Source organism: Triticum aestivum, chromosome 4D (assembly GCF_018294505.1).
Source record: "Triticum aestivum cultivar Chinese Spring chromosome 4D, IWGSC CS RefSeq v2.1, whole genome shotgun sequence".
Classification (NCBI taxonomy): Eukaryota; Viridiplantae; Streptophyta; class Magnoliopsida; order Poales; family Poaceae; genus Triticum; species Triticum aestivum.
The window spans coordinates 508,036,335-508,059,017 of record NC_057805.1 but is presented as its reverse complement, the minus strand read 5'-3'; the positions used below and the strand labels follow the sequence as shown (position 1 = coordinate 508,059,017).

The window sequence follows — 22,683 nt, the reverse complement described above, 5'->3', positions numbered from 1 at the left end:
TTCTCCACCAGCGCCGGCGCGCCAGAGCAGCCAGCCTCCTCCTTCTCCGCCTCGTCAGCAAGGGCGGAAGAGACCCGCCGCCGCTGCGGCTGCTCCGGCGCGTCGTAGTCCTTCTCCTCCGCCTCGTAAGCAAGGAAACAAGACAGCCGCAGTCGTTCCTTCTGCTCTGACGGCGTCTAGCAGTACAGCTGCCAGAGGCGGGAGGCAATACAGATTCGGTCCTTCTCTGAAGACTCCAGAGAAGTTACCATATGAGAGGACCGAGGAGGATAACGCGAAGATCGTGCGAGCCGAAGTGAAGAACTTCTTTGAAGGGGTGAAAGCAAAGAAACATCCACCTCTGGAGGAGAAGGTAGATCCGGTGAAAGCAAAGCGCACTCTGGCTGCCCTGACAAAACCACCAAAGTCTCCGCCGAGAGGCAACTATGAGCGCGTTCTTGCAAAGGCATATGCCGAAGCGGAGCGGTCGGGAAGTACTGTCAGTGATAAAAGGATGAAAGAACGACGAGCTGGGAAAAAAAATTGCCCAGCTCGGCGAACAAGCGAACCAATCGTGCCCCCCGCTCAAGGTGTCAAAAGACATCGTCGCTAATGATCCGGGTATGGTGCCCGGTTATAGCAATCTTGGAGATTACCTGCCCGACGATGTACATTATGAAATCATGGAGGTGGACGAACACAAATACCATTACGGGAAGACTCTCGTCAAAGATGTCAGATCTCTAAGCACGATGATGCGAAGACTACATGATTGGTACATGAAAACCTGCAGAGAGTCTGATGGGATGAGTACTTTGACGCTGAGAGTTAAACCGGAGCATGACCTCGTTGGAATTGAACTGCTGAATGTTCCATTTGAGGATTTCTTCCAGTTTTACAATCAAAAGTCCCTCGATAAAACAACGATCACTTGCTACTGTCTGTAAGTAGTACTACTTTTGTCATTAAGTCTCTCTATATAGGTCAGCTCTTTCATTGCATGTATTTATACTTATCCTCACTATATTATGCAGATTGAAGATCGCCGAATTGAAGAAAAGACAAGTCGGTGATATTGGGTTCATTAACACAAATCTCATAGATGCATATACGGTTGAAACAAAATCCCAAAGAAGCCGAGGCCAACTTGCTACAATCGTTAGTATTAAATCAAAACAAAGATATAATACTCTTTCCTTACAACTTCAAGTGAGTGTTACTGTCTTGTGCATATTCGGTTTCTCTTATTAGTCCAGGTTATGGTAATGTAATTGATGACTTATGCATGCTTGCGCAGCTTCCACTATATTCTCCTAGAGATTAAGCTTGAGCCGGGAGTAGTAACTGTCTTAGACTCGAGACGAAAAGATCCCCAGGACTATGCGAACATGATTCTAATGCTCCAGAAGTAAGTTAAATCGATCATTATCCACCATATCAGCAACTTTGTTCATTTCCTGATATCAAGTAATTGGTTTCTTTGTCTGGCAGGGTTTGGAGAAAATTCACCTCAAAAGCTCCGGGACTCCCGAAGAAGCTGCAATTTAGACACCCGAAAGTAAGTACCATAGTAGCATGTTCCGCGCATCTCCTAGTGATTCAAACGCTGGTTTCATCAATACCATTTAGCATGCTTGCTTATCAGTTTGATTGACCTCTATTTCTTGTAAAGTGGTTGTGGCAGGAACCCGGGAATAATTACTGTGGATACTACATTTGCGAGTCCATCCGCCACACGACCTGTGAGCGGGGCTACACTGAAGAACAATATGAAGTGCGTAAGCAATAATATTCACAATTTTATTTTATTACCATCATTTGTGTTGAGTTTCATTTATTCATATATATATGTATTGACCCCCTTCTTCAAATTAGATGTTTCGGAAGCGGGATGAACTCCTAGCACCAGATCGTATGCGAGGAATTCAAGAGGAATTGGCGGCATTCTTCCTTGACCACGTGATCGATGAAAACGGAGAATACTATGTGGACCCTGTGTTCCTACAATTTAATTAGGAGATTGTATTGTAAGAGATAATTATTGTATACCAAGATATCATCAATGAACACCACAACAAACTTATCCAAGAACTCCATGAACACCTTGTTCATCATACTCATGAAATAGGCAGGGGCGTTAGTCAGTCCAAATGACATAACCGTATACTCATATAGCCCGTACCTTGTGCTGAAAGCTGTCTTAGGTATATCCTTTTCTCGAATCTTCAGCTGGTGATATCCTGATCGCAGATCGATCTTCGAAAACACTTTAGCTCCTTGCAGTTGGTCAAACAAAACATTGATCATCAGCAGTGGGTACTTGTTCTTGATCGTCACTTCATTCAACACACGTTAATCAACAACCATTCTCAATGATCCATCCTTCTTCTCAACCAAGAGCACTGGGGCTCCCCATGGTGATGAACTCCGTCGGATGTAACCTTTCTCCAATAGCTCCTTAATCCGCTTCTTGATCTCTTCCAGATCATTCGCGGGCATCCGGTATGGTCTCTTTGATATAGGCCCGGTGCCTGGCAACAGCTCTATCAAAAACTCGATGTCTCGATCTGGCGGCATGCCTGGTAACTCCTCTGGTAATACATCTGGGTAATCCTTCACAACAGGCACTTCCTCCTGAACAACTCCCGTGAGAGAATTTACTTGGGTTCTCCTTGGCGCATGCCTGGATACATACTTGATCCTTTTTCCCTCCGGGGTGGTAAGCAGAATTGACTTACTGGCGCAATCGATGTTTCCCCCATACATCGACAGCCAATCCATTCCTAGGATCACATCCAATCCTTGCGACTCCAGAATTATCAAGTCAGAGGGGAAAACATGACTACCTATGGTTAATGGCATCTGAAAACATCCACTGCTTGCCATATACTCAGCTCCGGGTGAGGTTACTAGCATAGGTGTCCTAAGAACTTTAGTGGGCAACTTATACTTATCCACAAATCCCCTTGAGATGTATGAAAGCGATGCACCAGTATCAAAAAGAACGATTGCAGTAAACGACTTAACTAAAAACTTACCGATAGCTGCATCTGGTTGCTCTTCAACCTCCTCCACGTTCACGTGGTTCACTTGTCCTTTGTTAAATGGATTGGGCTTCTTCCCAGTGCTCCCATTACCATTTCCGTTCTTCGCTTCAGGGCACTTAGTGGCATAGTGTCCAGTCTTCCCGCACTTGAAACAAGTAATGTGACTTAGGTCCCTCTTGGCGGGTGTGGCTGGATTGGAGCGGTTCTGATTGCTGCTTGCTCCATTCCCATTCTTTGGGCCATTATGATTATGCGAACTCCCTCCATTGTGAGTATGGCCTCCATGGTTATGGGTAAGCCCTCCCGAGTTCGAGGTAAAGCGAGGCTTCTGCTGAGCTCCTGAATTATACTTCCCTTGTCCATATTTCCTCTTGCGGCTCTCTATCTGCTGCTTCTTCCCTTCGATCATGAGAGCTTCATCTACCAACTCCTGGTAGTTGTTAAATGTTGCCACCATTAACTGCATATTCATCTCATCATTCAGCCCTTTCATAAACTTCTCCTGCTTCGCGGCATCAGTGGCCACATCATCTGGGGCATAGCGGGATAACTTGCTAAACTCATCCACGTACTGCCCCACAGTACGGTTCCCTTGGCATAAGTTGCGAAACTCACGCTTCTTCATGCTCATAGCTCCAGTTGAGACATGGGCTGTGCGGAAAGCTTGCTGAAACTACTCCCAAGTGACATTGGCTATAGGGAAAGTGGCTGTGTAATTCTCCCACCATGAGGCTGCTGGTCCATCCAATTGGTGTGCGGCAAAACACACCTTCTCAGCATCTGTGCAACCGGCGGTGGTCAACTCCCTTCCAATCCTGCGCAGCCAGTCATCCGCAACTATTGGCTCGGTGCTACTGGAAAACATCGGTGGCTGCAACCTCAGAAAACGGGCTAAGTTGTCAACTGGAGGTGGTGGCGGTGGGTTGTTGTTGTTGCTGTTGTTGTTGTTGTTGTTGCCTTGGTTCTGAACTAATAACTGCATCAAGGCATTCTGCTGTTGGATCAACTGAGTGAGCTCCGGTGTTAAGACAAATCCGGTATCACGTCTCGGAGGCATCTGATGGGTTTAGAGGGAAGAGATTAGAATAGAATGTGGTCCAGTGAGAAAACACTACCCATATGCACATGAGACAAACACAATCATATCATATCACTCAATCAATCAAGCAAGGGCATACAATCGATCTAACTATCGTACAGTGCTTAGACTATACTATATACATGGGGAAATACTACTTGATCATATGGTGTTCTACTAGAAATTTTGATCGGTGGAAGACTCCATAATATCTGCTCCAGCTTCATCTTCATAGTCATCATCACTACTGTCGGGGTCGGAGTCGGTGTCGTCGATGATGATGTAGTCTTCAGAACGTATCTCCTTGGGTTCGTCGTCATCTCTTCCTGGTGCGGGGTCTCCCATGAACACTCCGATCTTCTTTATCAGGTCGTCATTCTTCTCCAATAGTATTGCGATTTCCTCCTCATATCCGTCTCGCGTAGACTTGAGTTCCTCTTCTAGCTCCATGTTCCTGGTCATCGCCTTCTTCAAATCTATCATGTTTGCGCACATCTGGTTCTCCTGGCGTCAAATGTGTTGGTTTAACTCCTGGATGAAAGCTGCAATAGACCTGTCCTTCCTGGTACTGATCATCTCCCATTGCTTATCTCGGCGCCCACATATCTGGTAGATAGTGTCCTTCAGCTCCTATTTGTAGACTTCTCCAATACGTCCTATAGCAATGTGGGCTGCCATACTCTTGCCTAGACTCCAGGTTGGTGCATCAAAGGAAAACTCTATGGGCTCAGTGACTGGTGTGAATGTCCTTCCTGGGACTTGAACTCGAATCATCCAACGCTCTTCTTCTGGTAAAGTGGCGGTGTAGGTCCCGGTGAAGCTTGGTATTCCAATGTTCATGTACCTAGTGACTTCCTTCAAGTGTCGTCCAAAAGGTCTGTCTTCATCCGGTTGTGCAAACTTGTTCCTCGATTCCGCCATCCTAAATAGTAGAAAATGGAGAGGAGTCAGAAATGAGTAGAGAAGAGTGGCCTATGGCTTATCTTAGTGGTCATGTCCTACATTCAGCGTGTGCTCTGATACCATCTTGTAGCGACCCGACCTCAGACGGTCAAGTCTCTGTGCTTCAGTGTCATGCCTTGATCGGTAATGCTGACACACACAGTACTCGAAGGATTTATAACAGAGTAGCAATCACACACTTATTACATCGATAGTCTCCAAAGAGAATTTATTACAATAAATATGGCTTAAGGCCATTTAATACGATAACAGCGGAAGGCTTGGAAGATAAAGTGAGTCCATCTACTCCAACGGAAACTGAGTGCACGACAACGGCCTAGCGAACCTTACTCCTCGTCTGAAAAGTCTGCAACATGATGCGTTGCAGCCCGAAAACGGGCCAGCACATGGAATATGCTGCCAATGTAACACAGTAGAATAATGAACAGATAAAGGCTATCACTATATGCATATATGGCTGGTGAAGGCTGTATGGTTAATATGTTTTTGCGTAAAGCCAATTTTTCCCTACAACAAAGGAACATATTTTATTTAACTATCATGGTAGTTGAACAACATTGAGAAGGTTCCTCCAACTCAATCCCAATTAAAGGTAATTATCAACCCAACAAATTAAATTAGAGTGATGAGGTCCATATGATAATACAAGAACCAGATACTCAAGATGTCCATAACCGGGGACACGGCTAACCATGATTAGTTTGTACACTCTGCAGAGGTTTGCACACTTTTTCCCACAAGACTCGATCTCCTCCGTTGGATTTCTCGCACTACATGGTGTTTGAGAAACGGATGACCGAGACACAGTCTTTCAGAAAACATTAACTTTAACCCCGGATGGACAATTACACCGACTTTCCCTCTACATCTGCTAGCCCACCACTGGAAGAGGTCATGCAACATACTCAACTATGCTAGAGCCCATAATAGCTTGTGGCTGCACACGGAAGTTTCTAGCATGAATAATCTTATAATCCCTTTGAGCCTGGGTGGCGGACCTCAGAATGATCACACGGGTACTCCGGGATATCCTAGGACAACACTGGATTCTCCAGGTGCCCACAAGCAATCTACCCAGATGTGTATTAAAGTTGCCACCTTAAGTTAACCATTAATTAACAATCTCACATCTGTCATGGATTCACTCACCCAAACCATGTCTACGAGCATAACATAGCAATATAAGCATAACGTAGAAGTAACTCCCAGGGGTTTGATAATAAACAGGGCAATAGGTTCTACCTTATCAACTACTTCCCAAAACCCACATATTAATCACATCCTAATCATGCAATGTTTGAGGATTGGAACTAATGCATAAAAACTGGGTACGAAAGAAGTATGATCAATGTGTTACTTGCCTTGCTGACGATCCGCAAAACCTAGTGACTCGTAGTAGCACGCTTCGCACTCCGGGAATTCTATCGCAAACAAATAATAACATACATAAGCAATCAATCATAGATGCACGGGTAAAACTCAAATAAGAAGATCTAACCAGAAAGCTCAACTGAAGAACTCCGGTTTGCAAAAAGAATCAAACCAAACGGAGCAACGAAACTCAAACCACGAAAGAAACAAGATCCGATTACTAATCTAGACTAAAGTCAAATTTTACTGTATCAAAACCTTGTTCAAGTTGGTTAAACAGAAAGAGAACTTCGAGACGAAGATCTAGGCGCTTGAATCGCCTGATTTGGATAAACGAGCGAAAAGATAAACTAAAATGAAGTTTAGGGTAGAAATCACGATCAGAAATAATCGCGGAAAAACCCTGGAAAAAGAAAAACTGACGTACAGGCTAACGAACGAACGTTCGCTGTCTGTGACTAACGGATGAACGACGTTCGTTAAAATGAACGTACGGACGAACGTCCGCTAAATAGATAAACCGACGGAAAACCGATCTAACAAAATAAACCGGAAACTAAAAAAAAGATCTAGATCTAGGGTTACCGAAATAAACCGACGAAAAAACGGCGGCGGCGGCGGCTAACTCCAGCGAACGGCGGGGCGGCTCCGGCGGCTTGCGCGGTGGGGCGGTGCCGACGGCGGCGCGACGCGCGGCTCGAGGCGGCGGCGGCGGGCTGGCTGGGTGGGCTGCGGGGCTGGGGGGGGGGGGCTTATAAAGCCCCGGGCGGTGGCAGAGCCCGGGTCGCCCACGGCCCGGTAGGTCGGTTGACTTAAAAAAAAAACAGTCCTGACACGGAAAAACAAACAAAACGAATACTAAACGGACTCCGAAAATCCCGAAATAAATTTTCCTCGTCCTCTAAAAATATAGCGGACAAAGTGAACATTTATTTGGGCCTCTAATGCAATTTTGAAAAACGCATATTTTTTCCTAATTCAAATAAAATAGCGATAAAAACCAAATAATTGATTTTAATATTTTCTTCCAATATTTCCTGTATTTTGGAGAAGTCATATTATCTCCTCTCATATTTTTAGTATGAAATATTTTCAGAGAGAAAAATAATTAAAACCAAAGTGATCCTTGTTTCGATATTTGAGAAAAAATTCAAATATGAGAACTAGGAAATCCGCAACTCTCTCCGAGGGTCCTTGAGTTGCTGAGAATTTCGAGGATCGTGAAACGAAATGCAAAAAAAAAAAATGATATGCATGAATGACCTATGTATAACATTCCAAATTGAAAATTTGGGATGTTACAACTTGTTTTGGCAATAAGCTGATATAAGCTGAAAAAAACCGACCCTAAGCTTCCACAGGAGTCCACAGCTGTTTTTCATTCTCCGAGTATTCTATTTATGAACGAGGCACGTACTTTTGCCTTTCAAGAAAAGAATTGCGGATACAACTCTCCCGAAGTACGTGAGATGGGACCTACCGCAGCTGCTGTAGTTTCCTGAGTGTCCTTAATTTTTTTTGATTGTTGTAAGTTACGAATTACGATCTCCTCCACACGTATATCTTACAAGCTAGACTCGATTTGATCTCTCATACTTTAGATCGATCGATGGTGCCGCCATCCTGGTCAAACCTCCCGCTAGACCTCGCCGACGCCGTGCTCCTCCGCCTCCCGCCGTGCCTCCTCAACAGCGTGCGCTTTGGCTGCCGTCAATGGCGTGCCGCCGTGCGGGAGAACCCCACCCTGCCGGCACACTTCCCGTGGATCGCGTTGCCAGACCTGAGTTTCTACAGCCTGCCCGGCTCTGCGTTCCGGCCGTTGCCGGTCCGCATCGACGCCCACCGGTAGGCCCTCACGCGCTCATGAGCCCTTTGTCCCTGGCCGCTGCCACCATGGTGCTCCCCGGACTCCACACCCTCCACAAGGCTTGCATGGGATTTTATGAAAATGCAAAATTAAAAAGGGGGTTTAGTGTTCAAGGCCTTACTTGCGCATCAAGTTTGGTGGATCATGCAGGAGCCTGAGTCCTTGAGTGCTCGGGTATTGAAATTTGTCTACACCCAGAACTCAGACCTTCTCTCGACAAGCGTTGGATGCAATTCATCACAAGCTCGGAGGTCGTTGTGTGAGGGAAGGGATATGCTCAAACAAGGATTGATAGGAAGAATAGAAATGGGTGTGCGACCAATGTGTGGGATGAAAAGTGGTTACCATGGAACTTTGACTTGATGCCAGTTTGTGCAAGTTCTGATAATCCCCCAGTGATTGTCCCAGAGCACATGTGCTCAGCGACAATGGAGTGGAAGTTAGAGGCCATACAAACACAAAAGCTTGTGTCTGGTGTTGATCTAGTGCAATAGATTCCAATTAGTCACATCGCCTTGGAGAACTTTTGAGCACGGTGCTATGAGAATTCGGGAGTTTTCATGGTTAGATCGGCGCATAAAATAATATAGAGACCGAGTAGGTACAAGAGAGTTGGCTGGAAGGGAGGACTGAACCTTCTAATGGTGATGAACTTGAGAATAACTAGAAAAGGTTGTGGAAAGTAACGGCACCTTCGAAGCTTCGTATGGTTGCTTGGTGCCCGAGTAGATCTTAAGAAAAAGGGTTTCCCCCGCTTTGTATTACAAAGCAATCACCGATACATTCAACGATAGGTGCTGGGGCCGCAGCACAGATAAGCCCAAAAAAAACAGAGAAAAAAGAAAGAGAAACAAATGCCAACAACGGCAGATCAACGAAATGAAGACGACCGGCGACCGCTGCGCCCTTCGGAGAAGTACCACCACTCTCCCAGCACTCCGAAGCGCCGCGTACCAAGCAACACCTTCAAGAAGGAGGCGACGACGACGCCACTGTTGCCCGGACTAGTCCTAGGGTTTCCGCCGGTACGCGGGGGGCAATGAGGGGAGGGTGTACCCGACGCCCTTCAGGAAGGTCCGGCGGCACCCACAGGCGTCGCCGCGTCGGGGCCGGACGAGCCGCCAGAGATTTCTCCCAACCCAAACCCCCACCACCACCCCAGACGAATCATATGGGTCGGGTTCAGATCTGGAGTCGCCTGCCAGGCCGGTCCGGTCTGGCTCCGATGGGTCCTTTGTGCCGGAGTCGCCGCCTGGGCCTGGGGACCGCTCCCCAGGGGCTTCTGGGGGGCGCCTCTGCTGCCCCCATTCCGTCGCGCCGGGGAGGGGGCGCCCATTGCGTCTGCCTTCCGTGGGTGGGCGCATTCAAGTCTTGCTGGCTCCTCGGCGGTCGGTGCTGCGCGTGCTGCCTCGCCTCCTCGTCGCCCCGAGGCGGCCTGGCAAGTGGTTATGCCGCCGTACTGGTGGCGCTCGTCGCCGCATTCAAGTCGGGATTCAACTCCCCTGCCCAGGTCCCTCAAGTCCCAGCGGCCTCCTCTACGCGCATTCAAGCGGCGGGATGGGTTGGTGTGCTTCCGTTGCAGAGGAGCGGGGCATTTTGCTTGGGAGTGCAGGGATCCGGTGAGATGCAATTACTGCGACAGACAGGGCCATATGGTCCGAGGCTGCTCTCTCAGGCGCCTGCACCAGCAAAATCCCCCTCGCCCTCCTGCTCGCTCCGTTCTGCCGATTTGCGCCCCGGCTGGTCCCCTGCTTCCTTCCGCTCCGCCCACCAGGCTGGCCCCCGTCCGCCTCCCGGGTCCCCCGCCGCTTCCGGCCGACCACGCTGTGATGTCGCGCATCGGGGATGCGGCTTCCCGTCCGGAGGAGGGCCACGTTGTGCTCCTCTCCACGCCTGCCATGGAGATGCAGGCGGCCCTGCTATCCTCCAACGCCGCTCTGATCTGGCTGGGCGGCAACAGACCGCAGGTCAGTGTGGCGGAGATCGCGGGCGCCATCGAGGCGGAGACCAACATCGCCAAGAGCTACTTCAATGACGTTCCGTTCTTCCCTGAAGATTTCTTGGTCACCTTCTGGCACCCTCACCACCGCGACGAGCTGACCGCCAGGGGCCGCATCCCTCACCGCAACCTTGACATGCATGCCACCAAATGGCGTGCCAATGCCCACTCCAACGTCGCCAAGATGCGCTACCATGTCCATCTCTGCTTGGAGAATGTCCCCCTGCAGGCTTGGGGGGAGGAGGAGATTGGCAAGATCCTGGGTAAGAATACCATTGTGCATTACTTTGACGTGGCCACTCTGCAGAAGGAGGATGCGTCCATGGTCAGCCTTTGGGCGTGGACGACCAACCCGTCGGCCATCCCCAAGGTGATGTGGTCCACGATCTACGACTGGCCTGGCCGGATGCCCATCGGCGGTGCCACCCCTGCTGCTCAGGGGCTAGACGGACTTGAAGACAGAGTGTTGATCCACCTCGACATCCTGGAAGACTTCAGTCCTGATGCAGCTGGCAATGTTCCTCGAAGTGCAAGGCGGCAGGGCTACGACTGGGACAAGGGCATCATCGACGAGGAGCGCCAGCCGCGGGAGAGCCACAGCTCCCCCGCCTCCCGTGGCACATGCCAACGCCGCGATGACGATCATGAAGACCGCAATGGGCGCAGAGATGATGACGACCAGCGTGGTCGTCAGGACGACCGCGGCTCCTGGGCGGGCAGAATCTTTCGGAGTCGCTCCCGCGCTGCTGGAGACGGGAGGGGTGGGGGTGGTCGGCATGAAGACCAGCGTCGTGACGACCAGAGGCGGCACGACGACCACCGCGGGGATCGCCATGACGGCCGCGATGGGCGTCGCAGGCAGGGAGGAGCCCCTGCCGCTGCTGAGTGCGTGGCGGCGCTGGTGCAGACCGTTGGGCTAGGAGGCACCACTGTCGCTGATGTGGTGTTGGCGCAGACCGCGGAGGCTGGCCGTGGCCGCGCTGCCTCTCGGCATCCGTCGCCACGCTCGGTGCGGAGCCACGCCAGCGACAACCTGACGCCGCCGGCGTCCCCTCCCCTGACGCCCACCTCGGTTCTTCCTGCTCCGATGAGCTCCAGGCGTGCTGACGACCACTCTGGTGATGCTGTGGCTGCGATGGTGGCCATGGTTGCGGCAGGCAGCCCTGTGGTGGCGAGCCTGTGTTCTCCGGCTTGTTTGTTGCTGCCGTCGCCGTCTCCTTCGCACCCCCTGGGCTTGGGAACTCGCCAACGCCTTCTGTCATCTCTGCAGCAACACCAAGGACGCCGCTGGCTGTTGCCAGGGAGGGCGTCATTCCTGCTGGCCTGGAGCCTCTGTTTGTGCCCAGGGCGCCGGCACTGCTCCCGTCTCCTACTTCCTCTCCGGTCAAAGCTCCTTCCAGGCGGCGCAAAACTCTTGCAGGGATGACCATCTCCTCCGAGGGTGGTCTCTCCCTGCGCCGCATCAGCGCTAGGGTGCAAGCTAAGAAAAAAGTGGGGTTTGCCATGTCTATGGCAAAGGAGGCGCAGGGGCTGGTTTGTCGCTCAATCGGCATCATCCGCGACGGAGAAGACGTAACTGCCAGGGCTCTGGATCAGTTCGAGCTGCAATTCAAAGACCAGCTGCCAGAAAATATCATGCATGCGCTGCGAGGCCTCTTCAAGATTGATGATGCTCATGCTGCTAGCGTGGAAGAGGCTCTCATCAGTCATGGAGGTGCTGCTGCGCTGGACCACGATGAGGAGGCTGTGGCTTGAGCCTTGCCTCCTGATGCTTTGTGTTCTTTGGGTCTTTTGGTTTCCAATGTTAGGACAACCTGTTAATTTTATTTGCTGGAATGTAAGGGGCCTTAACTACCCGGATCGTCGTGCTACCGTTCATGAAACTATTGCTGCCACTTCGTGTCATTTGGCTTGTCTCCAGGAGACCAAACTTGCTGCCATGGATCAGTTTACCGCTGCCTTTCTTGGGGGAGCTAGGCTCAAGAGTTTTGCCCAGCGGCCGGCTGTGGGAACTAGAGGAGGCATTTTGCTTCTTTGGGATGACGAGGCTGTGCAGGTCTCAGATGTTGTTGCTGCTACCTTTTGCCTTTCCGCTACTGTCTTAGTCCGTGCCACCAACATTTCCTTCAAGCTCACGGCCGTTTATGGCCCCACGGCCTCCTCTCTGAAGAACGATTTTTTCTCCGAACTTCTTGCTCAAAAGCCGTCGTCGGGTACGAAGTGGCTGGTTCTAGGCGACTTTAACCAAATATACAGGGCTCGGGACAAGAACAAGCGAAACATCAACCGTAGCCGTATCAACCGATTTCGCAACACTCTCCATGAGTGTGAGCTCAACGAGATACAACTCCAGAACAAAAGGTTCACTTGGAGCAACGAACGTGCCAACCCTACCCTTTGCAAGCTTGACTCCTTTTTCTGCAATACAGACTGGGACCTCAGTTTCAGTTCTCACGTCCTTCATGTGCTCTCCTCGTCGCTATACGATCATTGTCCTCTCCTCCTTGCGGATGACAGTGGCCCTCGGCGGCCCCGCTCCTTCAAATTTGAGAATTTTTGGGTCTCCATGCCGGGCTTCATGAATGTTGTCAGTAACGCATGGCATGAGGATTGCAACCACGCTGAGCCTTACCAATGGCTATTCCATAAGCTCAAGAAAACCGGAGTGCGGTTGGCTGAATGGAGCCGAAAGCTTTTCCCTCGTGCTAAGCTTCTCTTGCATGCTGCCCTGTTAGTGATCTTGCGCCTTGACATCGCTCAAGAGAACCGCGTCCTGTCTGCTGCCGAGCAGGACCTCCGGTCCAGGCTTAAGCGAAGAGTGGTGGGCTTGGCGGTCCTGGAGCGTGCACGGAGGAAGCAATGTGCCAGAGTTTCTAATCTTAAGGAGGGTGATGCCAACACCAAATATTTTCACCGGCGGATCAACGCGCGTCGTCGCAAGAATCATATTCATAGGATCAGACATAACAATGGATGGATCACTGGGCATGAGCAGAAGGAAGCTTTGATGCACGACCATTTCACCAGGGTGATGGGGAAGGAGAGCTCTCATCCTGTGGACTTTAACTGGGAGGAGCTCGTGTTTCATGATCACGACCTCTCCGATCTTAATGATCCAATTTCGGAGGATGAAGTTCGAGAGGCCATCAATCAGTTACCGAGGGACAAAGGCCCCGGCCCGGATGGGTTCACTGGTGCCTTCTTCAAAAAATGTTGGCCTATCATCAAGCACGATATCATGCAAGCCATTCTCTGTTTCAACAATCTGCATTCGGCCAATTTGCAGTGGCTAAACTCAGTGAACGTTGCGCTCCTACCCAAAAAAGAGGGCGCGGAGGAGATCTCTGATTACAGACCGATAAGCCTCATTCATGCCATTGCAAAAATTATTGCTAAGGTCCTCGCTGCCAGACTTAGCCCTCACATGCATGCCCTCATCTCCAGCGCGCAAAGTGCCTTCATCAAAAAGAGATGCATTCACGACAACTTCATGTATGTTCGGGGCCTTGCTCGTCGGCTCCACAAAAGCAAGACCCCCGCGCTTCTCTTCAAGCTTGACATCCGCAAAGCTTTTGACTCCGTGCGATGGGAGTACATCATTGATCTCCTCCAACGGAGGGGGTTCCCACCGCGGTTTCGGGAATGGATCACTGCACTGCTCCGGTCTTCATCCTCGCGGATCCTGCTTAATGGCGTGCCCGGCCCCCTCATTATGCATGGCCGTGGTTTCCGCCAAGGAGACCAATCTCTCCGCTGTTGTTCGTCCTCGCCATTGACCCCCTACAGCAGATCCTCGACATTGCCACCAGGCACGGGTTGTTGCACAAGTTTAAGGGGCGTCGTGCAATTTTCCGCACCTCCCTTTATGCTGATGATGCGGCCGTCTGCATGGCCCCGGTCAAGCAGGACATTGATAACTTCGCCCTCATCCTGAATCACTTTGGGAAGGTTACAGGTTTATGTACAAACTTCCAAAAGAGCTTAGTTGTTCCTATCCGGTGCGGGAACGTAAACTTGGATGAGACCCTCTCCGCGCTTCCCGCTGCTTGGACCTCCTTCCCCATCAAGTATTTGGGGCTGACACTGTCAATCCGCCACCTGAAGGCGGCGGACTTTCAATTCCTTGAGGACAAGGTGGCTGCCAGGCTGGTGCCGTGGGATGGGCAAAATATTACCTCCATTGGGCGTGGAGCTCTTGTCAAATCTGTCCTCACCTCCCAGGTGATCTACCACATCATCGCTCTCAAACTGCCGGTGAGTACACTACATAATATTACCAAGATTGAGAGGGCGTTTTTATGGGCTGGCACAAACAAGGTAACAGGGGCGAAATGCAAGGTCAGCTGGAATTTGGTTTGCAGACCGACTGAGTTGGGAGGTTTGGGGATCCTTGATCTTACCAAATTCGCGAGAGCTCTCAGATTGAGATGGTTGTGGTTTGAATGGGCGGAGCCCTCCAAGATGTGGGTGGGCATGGCCAACCCTTGTGATATTCTGGACCGAGATCTCTTCTATGCATCTTCGTACATCACCATAGGCAACGGGGCACGCGCTCCTTTCTGGGATTCCCCTTGGGTTGATGGGGATAAGCCCGCCAACATCGCCCCTCTCATCTTCGAGGCGTCCAAACGCAAGAATTGGACTGTTAGGGAGGCCATGCATGAGGACAAATGGCTATCGTCAATTAAGCTTCCCGACCATTGGACCATGGAGCACATTCGGCAGATCGTCACCTTGTGGGCTCGATTGCGAGTCATTCCTATATCGGAGGACACGGAGGACACAATTACTTGGAAGCACACTCTTGATGGAGCTTACTCCGCCACTTCTGCGTACAAGGCGCAACTTCTTGGGACGGTTCGTTCGTCCATGCACTTCGCGGTTTGGAAGGCTTGGGCGCCACCCAAGATGAAATTTTTCGCTTGGCTTGCGATTCAAAACCGTATCTGGACGGCGGATAGATTACAGAAAAGGGGGTGGCCCAACTGTGGGCTCTGCCCGCTTTGCAAACAAACGGGCGAGACCGTTCATCACTTATTCTACAAGTGTCGCTTCTCCACTAGAATTTGGGGGATGATCAAGGGATGGCTCAATCTAGACTTCATCAACACCTCGGTTTAGATGACTAGGCGTTCCATCCACGATTGGTGGATCAACATGTCGGGCGTCGGCGTGCCACACCGGAAAGCCATCGCTTCCCTCACCATGTTAACTTGTTGGACTATCTGGTGTGAAAGGAATGCTAGGGTGTTCCAACACAAGTCTACTCTGCCGTCCGTCCTATTACTCAACATTCAGCGGGAGGCTAAGCTTTGGGTCATGGCAGGAGCCAAACATTTGGGTCTCATAATGCCGGGAGAGTACTGGCTTTGTATTTAAATCTCCTTGCTTTTCGTTGTAAAAGCAACTCTAAACTTCTTCTTAATTAATGGATGAGGCAAATCTTTTGCCTCCGTTTCGAAAAAAAAATATAGTGATGAGACGCCAGACCCAAAGCTTTGCCTTTTTGGTCTGAGAAATTCTCCGACCAAGGATCAATTCATAGGTGTTCTTGTTGCTCTTTGAGAATTCTGGTGGGCAAGAAGGAAGGCAATTCACGAGGAAAAATTCTAGAGGCCGCCATTCACTCATTTGTTTATTATGTGGCACCTCGACGATTTGAACGTGGTCTCGAGTGGTGTGAAGCATGGCTTGCGAAGTGTCGGGCGAGATGGATCCCTCCACCGTCGGTGTTTACCAAGGCGAGGTGCCGTGGCGAGGGCGTTAAACAAGGGCGCATTGGGCGTACGTGATCCTCTGTGATGAGTGTTTGATCTCCTAGCAGATCCGGCTGTGCTCGAGGCATATGCGTGCGTGGAGGCCAAGGTACTCGTTGAGGATCTACTGGCCTCGAAGCTCATGATCACCACGGGCTGGCTGGGCTGTGTCGGTGTGATCAACGATATCAATTCTCTTTGCCAAGAAGGACAGTACTGCATGATTGTTACGGAGATATATAGAAACTCGACAAGTGGGTTTTTGTACAGTAGATTCTCTCAGGAGCAGCGGGAAACAAATGATATTGGACACTTCTCGAGCTTCACTTGGTATTCGACAAAAAAAAAAGACTGGTGAGCGAGAGCCGACAGGTCGTTTTAATTGGCGTTGTCCGGCCGGTTTTGGAGGCCTAGGAGTGGAAAGCTTTGCCTTGCCAATTATGCTAGGCGACCGATCTGCACGAGGCATGTGGTCTCTGATGCGGGGCAAAAGAAATCCCGGCCGATGCAGGCCTGTGGCCTCCTCTGGGTAGAGTCGCGCCAAAGATGGTGCAGTCCTAGCTAGCCTGCCTTTACTCGCGTCTGTCCTGGTGGTGGTGATAGATTATGGGGTCGACAACTCAGTTGGCGTTGGGGCAGTAACTTTTTTTTGTTGCCAATGGTTGGGGCAGTAACTTGATGCATGCATGCATGCAATGCAATTCATGATTTCCTGGATGTAGAGTCTTACATACACCACGTAGCTACGTGCCATGCAGTAACATATATGCTGATGGTTGTGGAGCAAAAATGCTACACGCACGGACTGATTACGGGGTTGCAACGGACCCCTTCCAACAAACTAATCTTGCCCCCCCCCCCCCCCTGATTTTCAGGTGGGTGGGGCCCTTCCTCCCCCTTTAATCTAATAACTGTTTGACAACTCAACCTCATCCCGTAACCAGCCCGTAATTGTCCGTTGATGTAGCAAAGCTCGTTGTGGAGGGCCGGCGAATTCTTGTGCCAATCACGGATGGCATGGGCCCGTGCACGTACATGCTATTACTAGTGTCGTGACAAGGTGTGCTAAGCTCCAACGGACCTCATAATTATCTAGCCGGCATGTTCATAATCCCTCATCTGATTGAGAGAGAGAGAGAGAGAGAGAGAGAGAGAGCATATATTACTCTCCCAAACAATCTCGTGATCGATGGGGGATTGTTACGGAAGTACAGCAGTACTTCCTCCCCTCTGAGATATAAGATGTTTTTACTTTTTGTGATCGAATATATACAAACACATTTTAGTGTGTTTGTTCATTCATTTTAGTCCGTATCTAGTTTATATTAAAATATCCAAAATATCTTATATTTGTGAACGAAGAGAGTACCTAAGTTTGAAATAGTGAGACAATTCTCGCATGGCATATATAGTACTATATTTCACTTGAATAAGCCAAACAATGCAAACAACAACAAAGTATATTAGCATAAGAGTGAAAACAACAAGAAGAAATAAAATCCCCTTGCCTTCTAGGTGAACAGTTGTAAATTACCAAGCTGTCCTTTTGGGCAAGGAATCCCATAAGAGAAACTCAACTGAAAGAAGAACATATATATGAATCAAACACACTCGAGCTTGAGACAAGCAAATCATTAACTTGATAGCACACAGTCACAAACATAGCAGTTTCACATGCACATAGTCACCAAAGACCACTTTTGACATACAGACATACCGTACCGAAACCGAAAGAGCTAGGGGATGCTTGCCGGTCAACTAGTGAATATGGGGATCGGCGACCAATTTCCAGACCGATCATAGACGGAGAGACAAGTCGACGTCGTCCACGGGGCCGTGCACCGTCCAGCTCCTGCCGTGCTTGTGCGCCTTGCCACCAGCAGCAGCCGTCCCAGCCGCAGACACGAGACTGTGGCGTACCTGGGCCAGGGCAGACTCTCGTCCCGCGCCGCAGCCGGCAAACCCTCCCCAGCGGCGGCGGTCTGCTGGCGGCGCTTGGCGACGCGGCGCTCTTGCTTATGCGCGTTCTGGTGGCCGCCGAGCGCCTGCGAGGTGATGAACTTGCGGTCACAGTACACGCAGAGGAAGAAGCCGACGCGGGGCTCCGGCGCCATTGGGCGGAGGGTGAGCTCCAGGCTCAGCTCCTCCTGTTCACTGCTCGGCTGTTCCATTCTAGTCATGGACTTACCGTCGTCTATATGTGAGCGCACCACAGCTAACTCACCGCGCAAATTGTTGTGCTAACCAAAGGATTTTTAAATACTACAGCTTAACGGGCTTGCACTGTTCATTTAGGATCTCGTTACTGTAGCCGATGGACGGACACCCCGCACGCCTCCCACCGGCCGTTCATTCGCTGACGGCGGTCGCAACGGAAGAGTGCCCATTTGTAATTACTGGGCTTTAGCTCATTTGTCATATCCAATAATTCCTAGGAAAATCCCATATATGTGGCCCGTTCATGCATGATAAGAAAGAAGCTAAAATATTTTGTGGTAGTCGAAAATGAAACCAAATGGTTGTGAATGTTCCCATTCATCTCCGCATTGATATCGTTAATGTTTCGGTTTTGTTTCTCCATTGGTGTTTTGCTTTCTTCCTTCATTTCGTGCGTTGCCTCGTTTTTTTCATGTAAGAAAGAACCAGGAAAGCTTTTATCCTAGTGGAAAATGATACCGAATGCATTCATCTTCCCATTGATGGCATTGTTGTCTCTGTTTCATCTTCCCATTAGTGTTTCGGCTTTGCTTCCACTTCTAGGTAAGAGAGGTTGCTCCTCTTGTGATCCGGTGCGGGAGTGGGGCGATCAGATTTTTGGGGAGCGCTCGTGACTATGAACGGCGATATCCCCGTCGACGAGTTCCCCAACAACGACTTCTTCCCCGATGTTGATCACCTCCTCGGTGACATGACGAACTGTTGGGGAACGCAGTAATTTCAAAAAATTTCCTACGCACACGCAAGATCATGGTGATGCATAGCAACGAGAGGGGAGAGTGTTGTCCACATACCCTCGTAGACCGAAAGCGGAAGCGTTATGACAACGCGGTTGATGTAGTCGTACGTCTTCACGATCTGACCGATCCTAGTACCGAAAGTACGGCACCTCCGCGATCTGCACACGTTCGGCTCGGTGACGTCCCACGAACTCTTGATCTAGCTGAGTGTCGAGGGAGAGCTTCGTCAGCACGACGGCGTGATAACGGTGATGATGAAGCTACCGGCGCAGGGCTTCGCCTAAGCACTGCAACGATATGACCGAGGTGGGTTATGGTGGAGGGGGCACCGCACACGGCTAAGACAATGTCTGTTGTTCTGTCCTAGGGTGCCCCCTGCCCCCGTATATAAAGGAGCAAGGGGGGAGGCCGGCCGGCCCTTGGGGCGCGCCAAGGAGGGGAGGAGTCCTCCTCCTAGTAGGAGTAGGACTCCCCCTTTCCTAGTCCAACCAGGAGGAGGAAGGGGGAAGGAAGGAGAGGGAGAGAGGGAGGGAAAGAGGGGGCGCCGCCCCCCTCCTTGTCCAATTCGGACTCCTCAAGGGGGGGGGGGGGGCGGCCAGCCCTCAGGCCCCCTCCTCCTCTGTCTCTCTCTCTCACACACAAGGCCCATGTTGGCCCATTATTTCCCCTGGGGGTTTCGATAACCCCCCGGCACTCCGATAATTATCCGGTCACCCCCGGAACTCATCCGGTGTCCGAATATAGTCATCCAATATATCAATCTTTATGTCTCGACCATTTCGAGACTCCTCGTCATGTCCGTGATCACATCCGGGACTCCGAACTATCTTCGGTACATCAAAACACATAAACGCATAATACCGATCGTCACCGAACGTTAAGCGCGCGGACCCTACGGGTTCGAGAACTATGTAGACATGACCGAGACACGTCTCGGGTCAATAACCAATAGAGGAACCTGGATGTTCATATTGGATCCCACATATTCTACGAAGATCTTTATCGGTCAAACCGCATAACAACATACGTTGTTCCCTTTGTCATCGGTATGTTACTTGCCCGAGATTCGATCGTCGGTATCTCAATACCTAGTTCAATCTCGTTACCGGCAAGTCTCTTTACTCGTTCCATAATGCATCATCCCGCAACTAACTCATTAGTCACATTGCTTGCAAGGCTTATAGTGATGTGCATTACCGAGAGGACCCAGAGATACCTCTCCGACAATCGGAGTGACAAATCCTAATCTCGATCTATGCCAACTCAACAAGTACCAACGGAGACACCTGTAGAGAACTTTTATAATCACCCAGTTACGTTGTGACGTTTAGTAGCACACTAAGTGTTCCTCCGGTATTCGGGAGTTGCATAATCTCATAGTCATAGGAACATGTATAAGTCATGAAGAAAGCAATAGCAACATACTAAAAGATCAAGTGCTAAGCTAACGGAATGGGTCAAGTCAATCACATCATTCTCTAATGATGTGATCATGTTAATCAAATGACAACTCATGTCTATGGCTAGGAAACTTAACCATCTTTGATTCAACGAGCTAGTTAAGTAGAGGCATAGTAGTGACACTCTGTTTTTCTATGTATTCACACATGTACTAAGTTTCCGGTTAATACAATTCTAGCATGAATAATAAACATTTATCATGATATAAGGAAATATAAAATAACAACTTTATTATTGCCTCTAGGGCATATGTCCTTCACGAACAACTCACCTACATCCTCTTTCGCTGCTCTGTGTGTCATCTTACCATCTCTGTTACAGTTAGCATTTGGTTTACTGCAAGTAACAATTGATATGAATATGATACTTGTTTCTTAATTATGATCTCGATTGCATGTTATTCAAATTTTACCCACTGTTTTTCTGGATTAAACTTCATGGAAAATTCCTTAAAAATATTCAACATGATACTCTTTTGGGTCATTGTCTAGTCACATTACCTTGGTCTACCACTCTCTCTGTTAAACTTCCCCCTCGACCTTCCAACCTATTGACCAATATTTCTTCAGACACCTCACTCGTCGAGCAGCTTCCTGCTCTCTTGCGGAGTTAGGTTAACTCGTAAGGACTGATGAGTCCATTGTCAATCTTCTCGTTGACCCATGCGTAACCGAGCCTATCAGGCCACATGCTGCTAATAATGGGACAAATATGTATTGCTCCTCCAACTCTCCCAATACGTCATCATGGTCGAGGTGAACTCTGTGTGTTCCCCATCTCTCCCCAAAGTATTGTGTTTCCCTTAACCCACCGCCCCCGCTCTTTCCTCCTAGCTTGCTCCCGTGCAAAGCTGCACAATAGTACATTGACCATCTGCTCACCGGTGTTTAGACACTAAGGGAACCACTGCTGTGTTGGCCTGGCCCTTTAGTGGATGAGGTTAGTGCTAATTCCTATCTTGGATGCCATTATTTGCTGACCAGTGGGGCCTGAGCTTAATTAAAATAGTAACCAGTTCTGAAATAATTATAGTCCTGTTGGTGGGTTCCACAGTCTAGTTTGGCTTAGTTGAAGCTGACTTTGGCCACAATGTGGAAAGACCGATTCTAAAACCGATAGCACATAAGCCACAATACCGCTCTGTTCTACTTTTAGACGATCCATTTCCAGTTTTGGAACATGGGGGACCTAATGTAGGAAAAGAAAGATACCAATTGTCTAGATGTAAACTTAAGGGACCAAAAATAGACATTTTCTCAAAGAAAATGGCGCTCATACCGTAAGGTATGCACAAAGTGTCAACATCGAACATTGCAAGATTACAAATAGAGCATATGTTTCCTTCAGTGAAAAAGGACACTCGTTTACAACCAACATGCATCAGGGCTCTGGGAAAGTGCCGAGGAGGCAAAAAAAAAAAACTCCCATTTTTGACTATGCCCGACACATAGTCATAACTTACGGGTTGGTATAAGATATTTGGAAGTGGTACTTGGGCACCCAACATGTCAGCTATCGTTATTTTAGGAAAAACATGTATTAGGGTGTCACTACTGACAGTTAATAGTTTGCCAGTATTTACACAATCACCACCGACAGGACCATTTCGTAGCCCGTCAGTTGAGAGGTACCTCAGCGGTATGTATTACTCCCTCCGTTCGTAAATATAAGTTTTTGGAGAGATTTCACTATAAACCACATACGGATATATGTAGATGCATTTTAGAGTGTAGATTCACTCATTTTGCTTCATATGTAGTATATAGTGAAATCTCTACAAAGACTTATATTTAGGAACGGAGGGAGTACAATGGTGGCCTCACAGCTCACCGCTAATAGGTGGACCTGCGGCGCGTCATTTCGTGGCGAGTCAACATTGCACGATCGTCTGTGACTTATAGTCGATGGCCTATCGACCAGTGTTGACTCATGAGCTACGACGTTTTTCTGTAGTAATGCTTGTGCCAAGTTGGTCTGGGTTCTTCAAAAAAGTTTAGTTAGTTTGGCCATGGTTAGTATCGCAAGGAAATAGGTTCAAATGAAAATGAAACCACCAAAACTTGTAGATTGCCATATATAACTAGAAAAAAATCCAGTCCTTCCGTGATTAACCCTAGGACGATTTCACTAGGTATGTTTAGATGGTGACCAAAGCTAGCTCATCCTACAATCATTTTTGTCATGACTATAGATTTGCTATTTGTT

General features: G+C 49.2%; 1 pseudogene; it reads right to left on the bottom strand.

The window, feature by feature from the left end:
- Nucleotides 1-17,677: 17,677 nt before the first annotated feature.
- LOC123099125 (zinc finger protein 2-like) lies at nt 17,678-18,274 on the bottom strand (annotated as a pseudogene).
- Nucleotides 18,275-22,683: the final 4,409 nt, after the last annotated feature.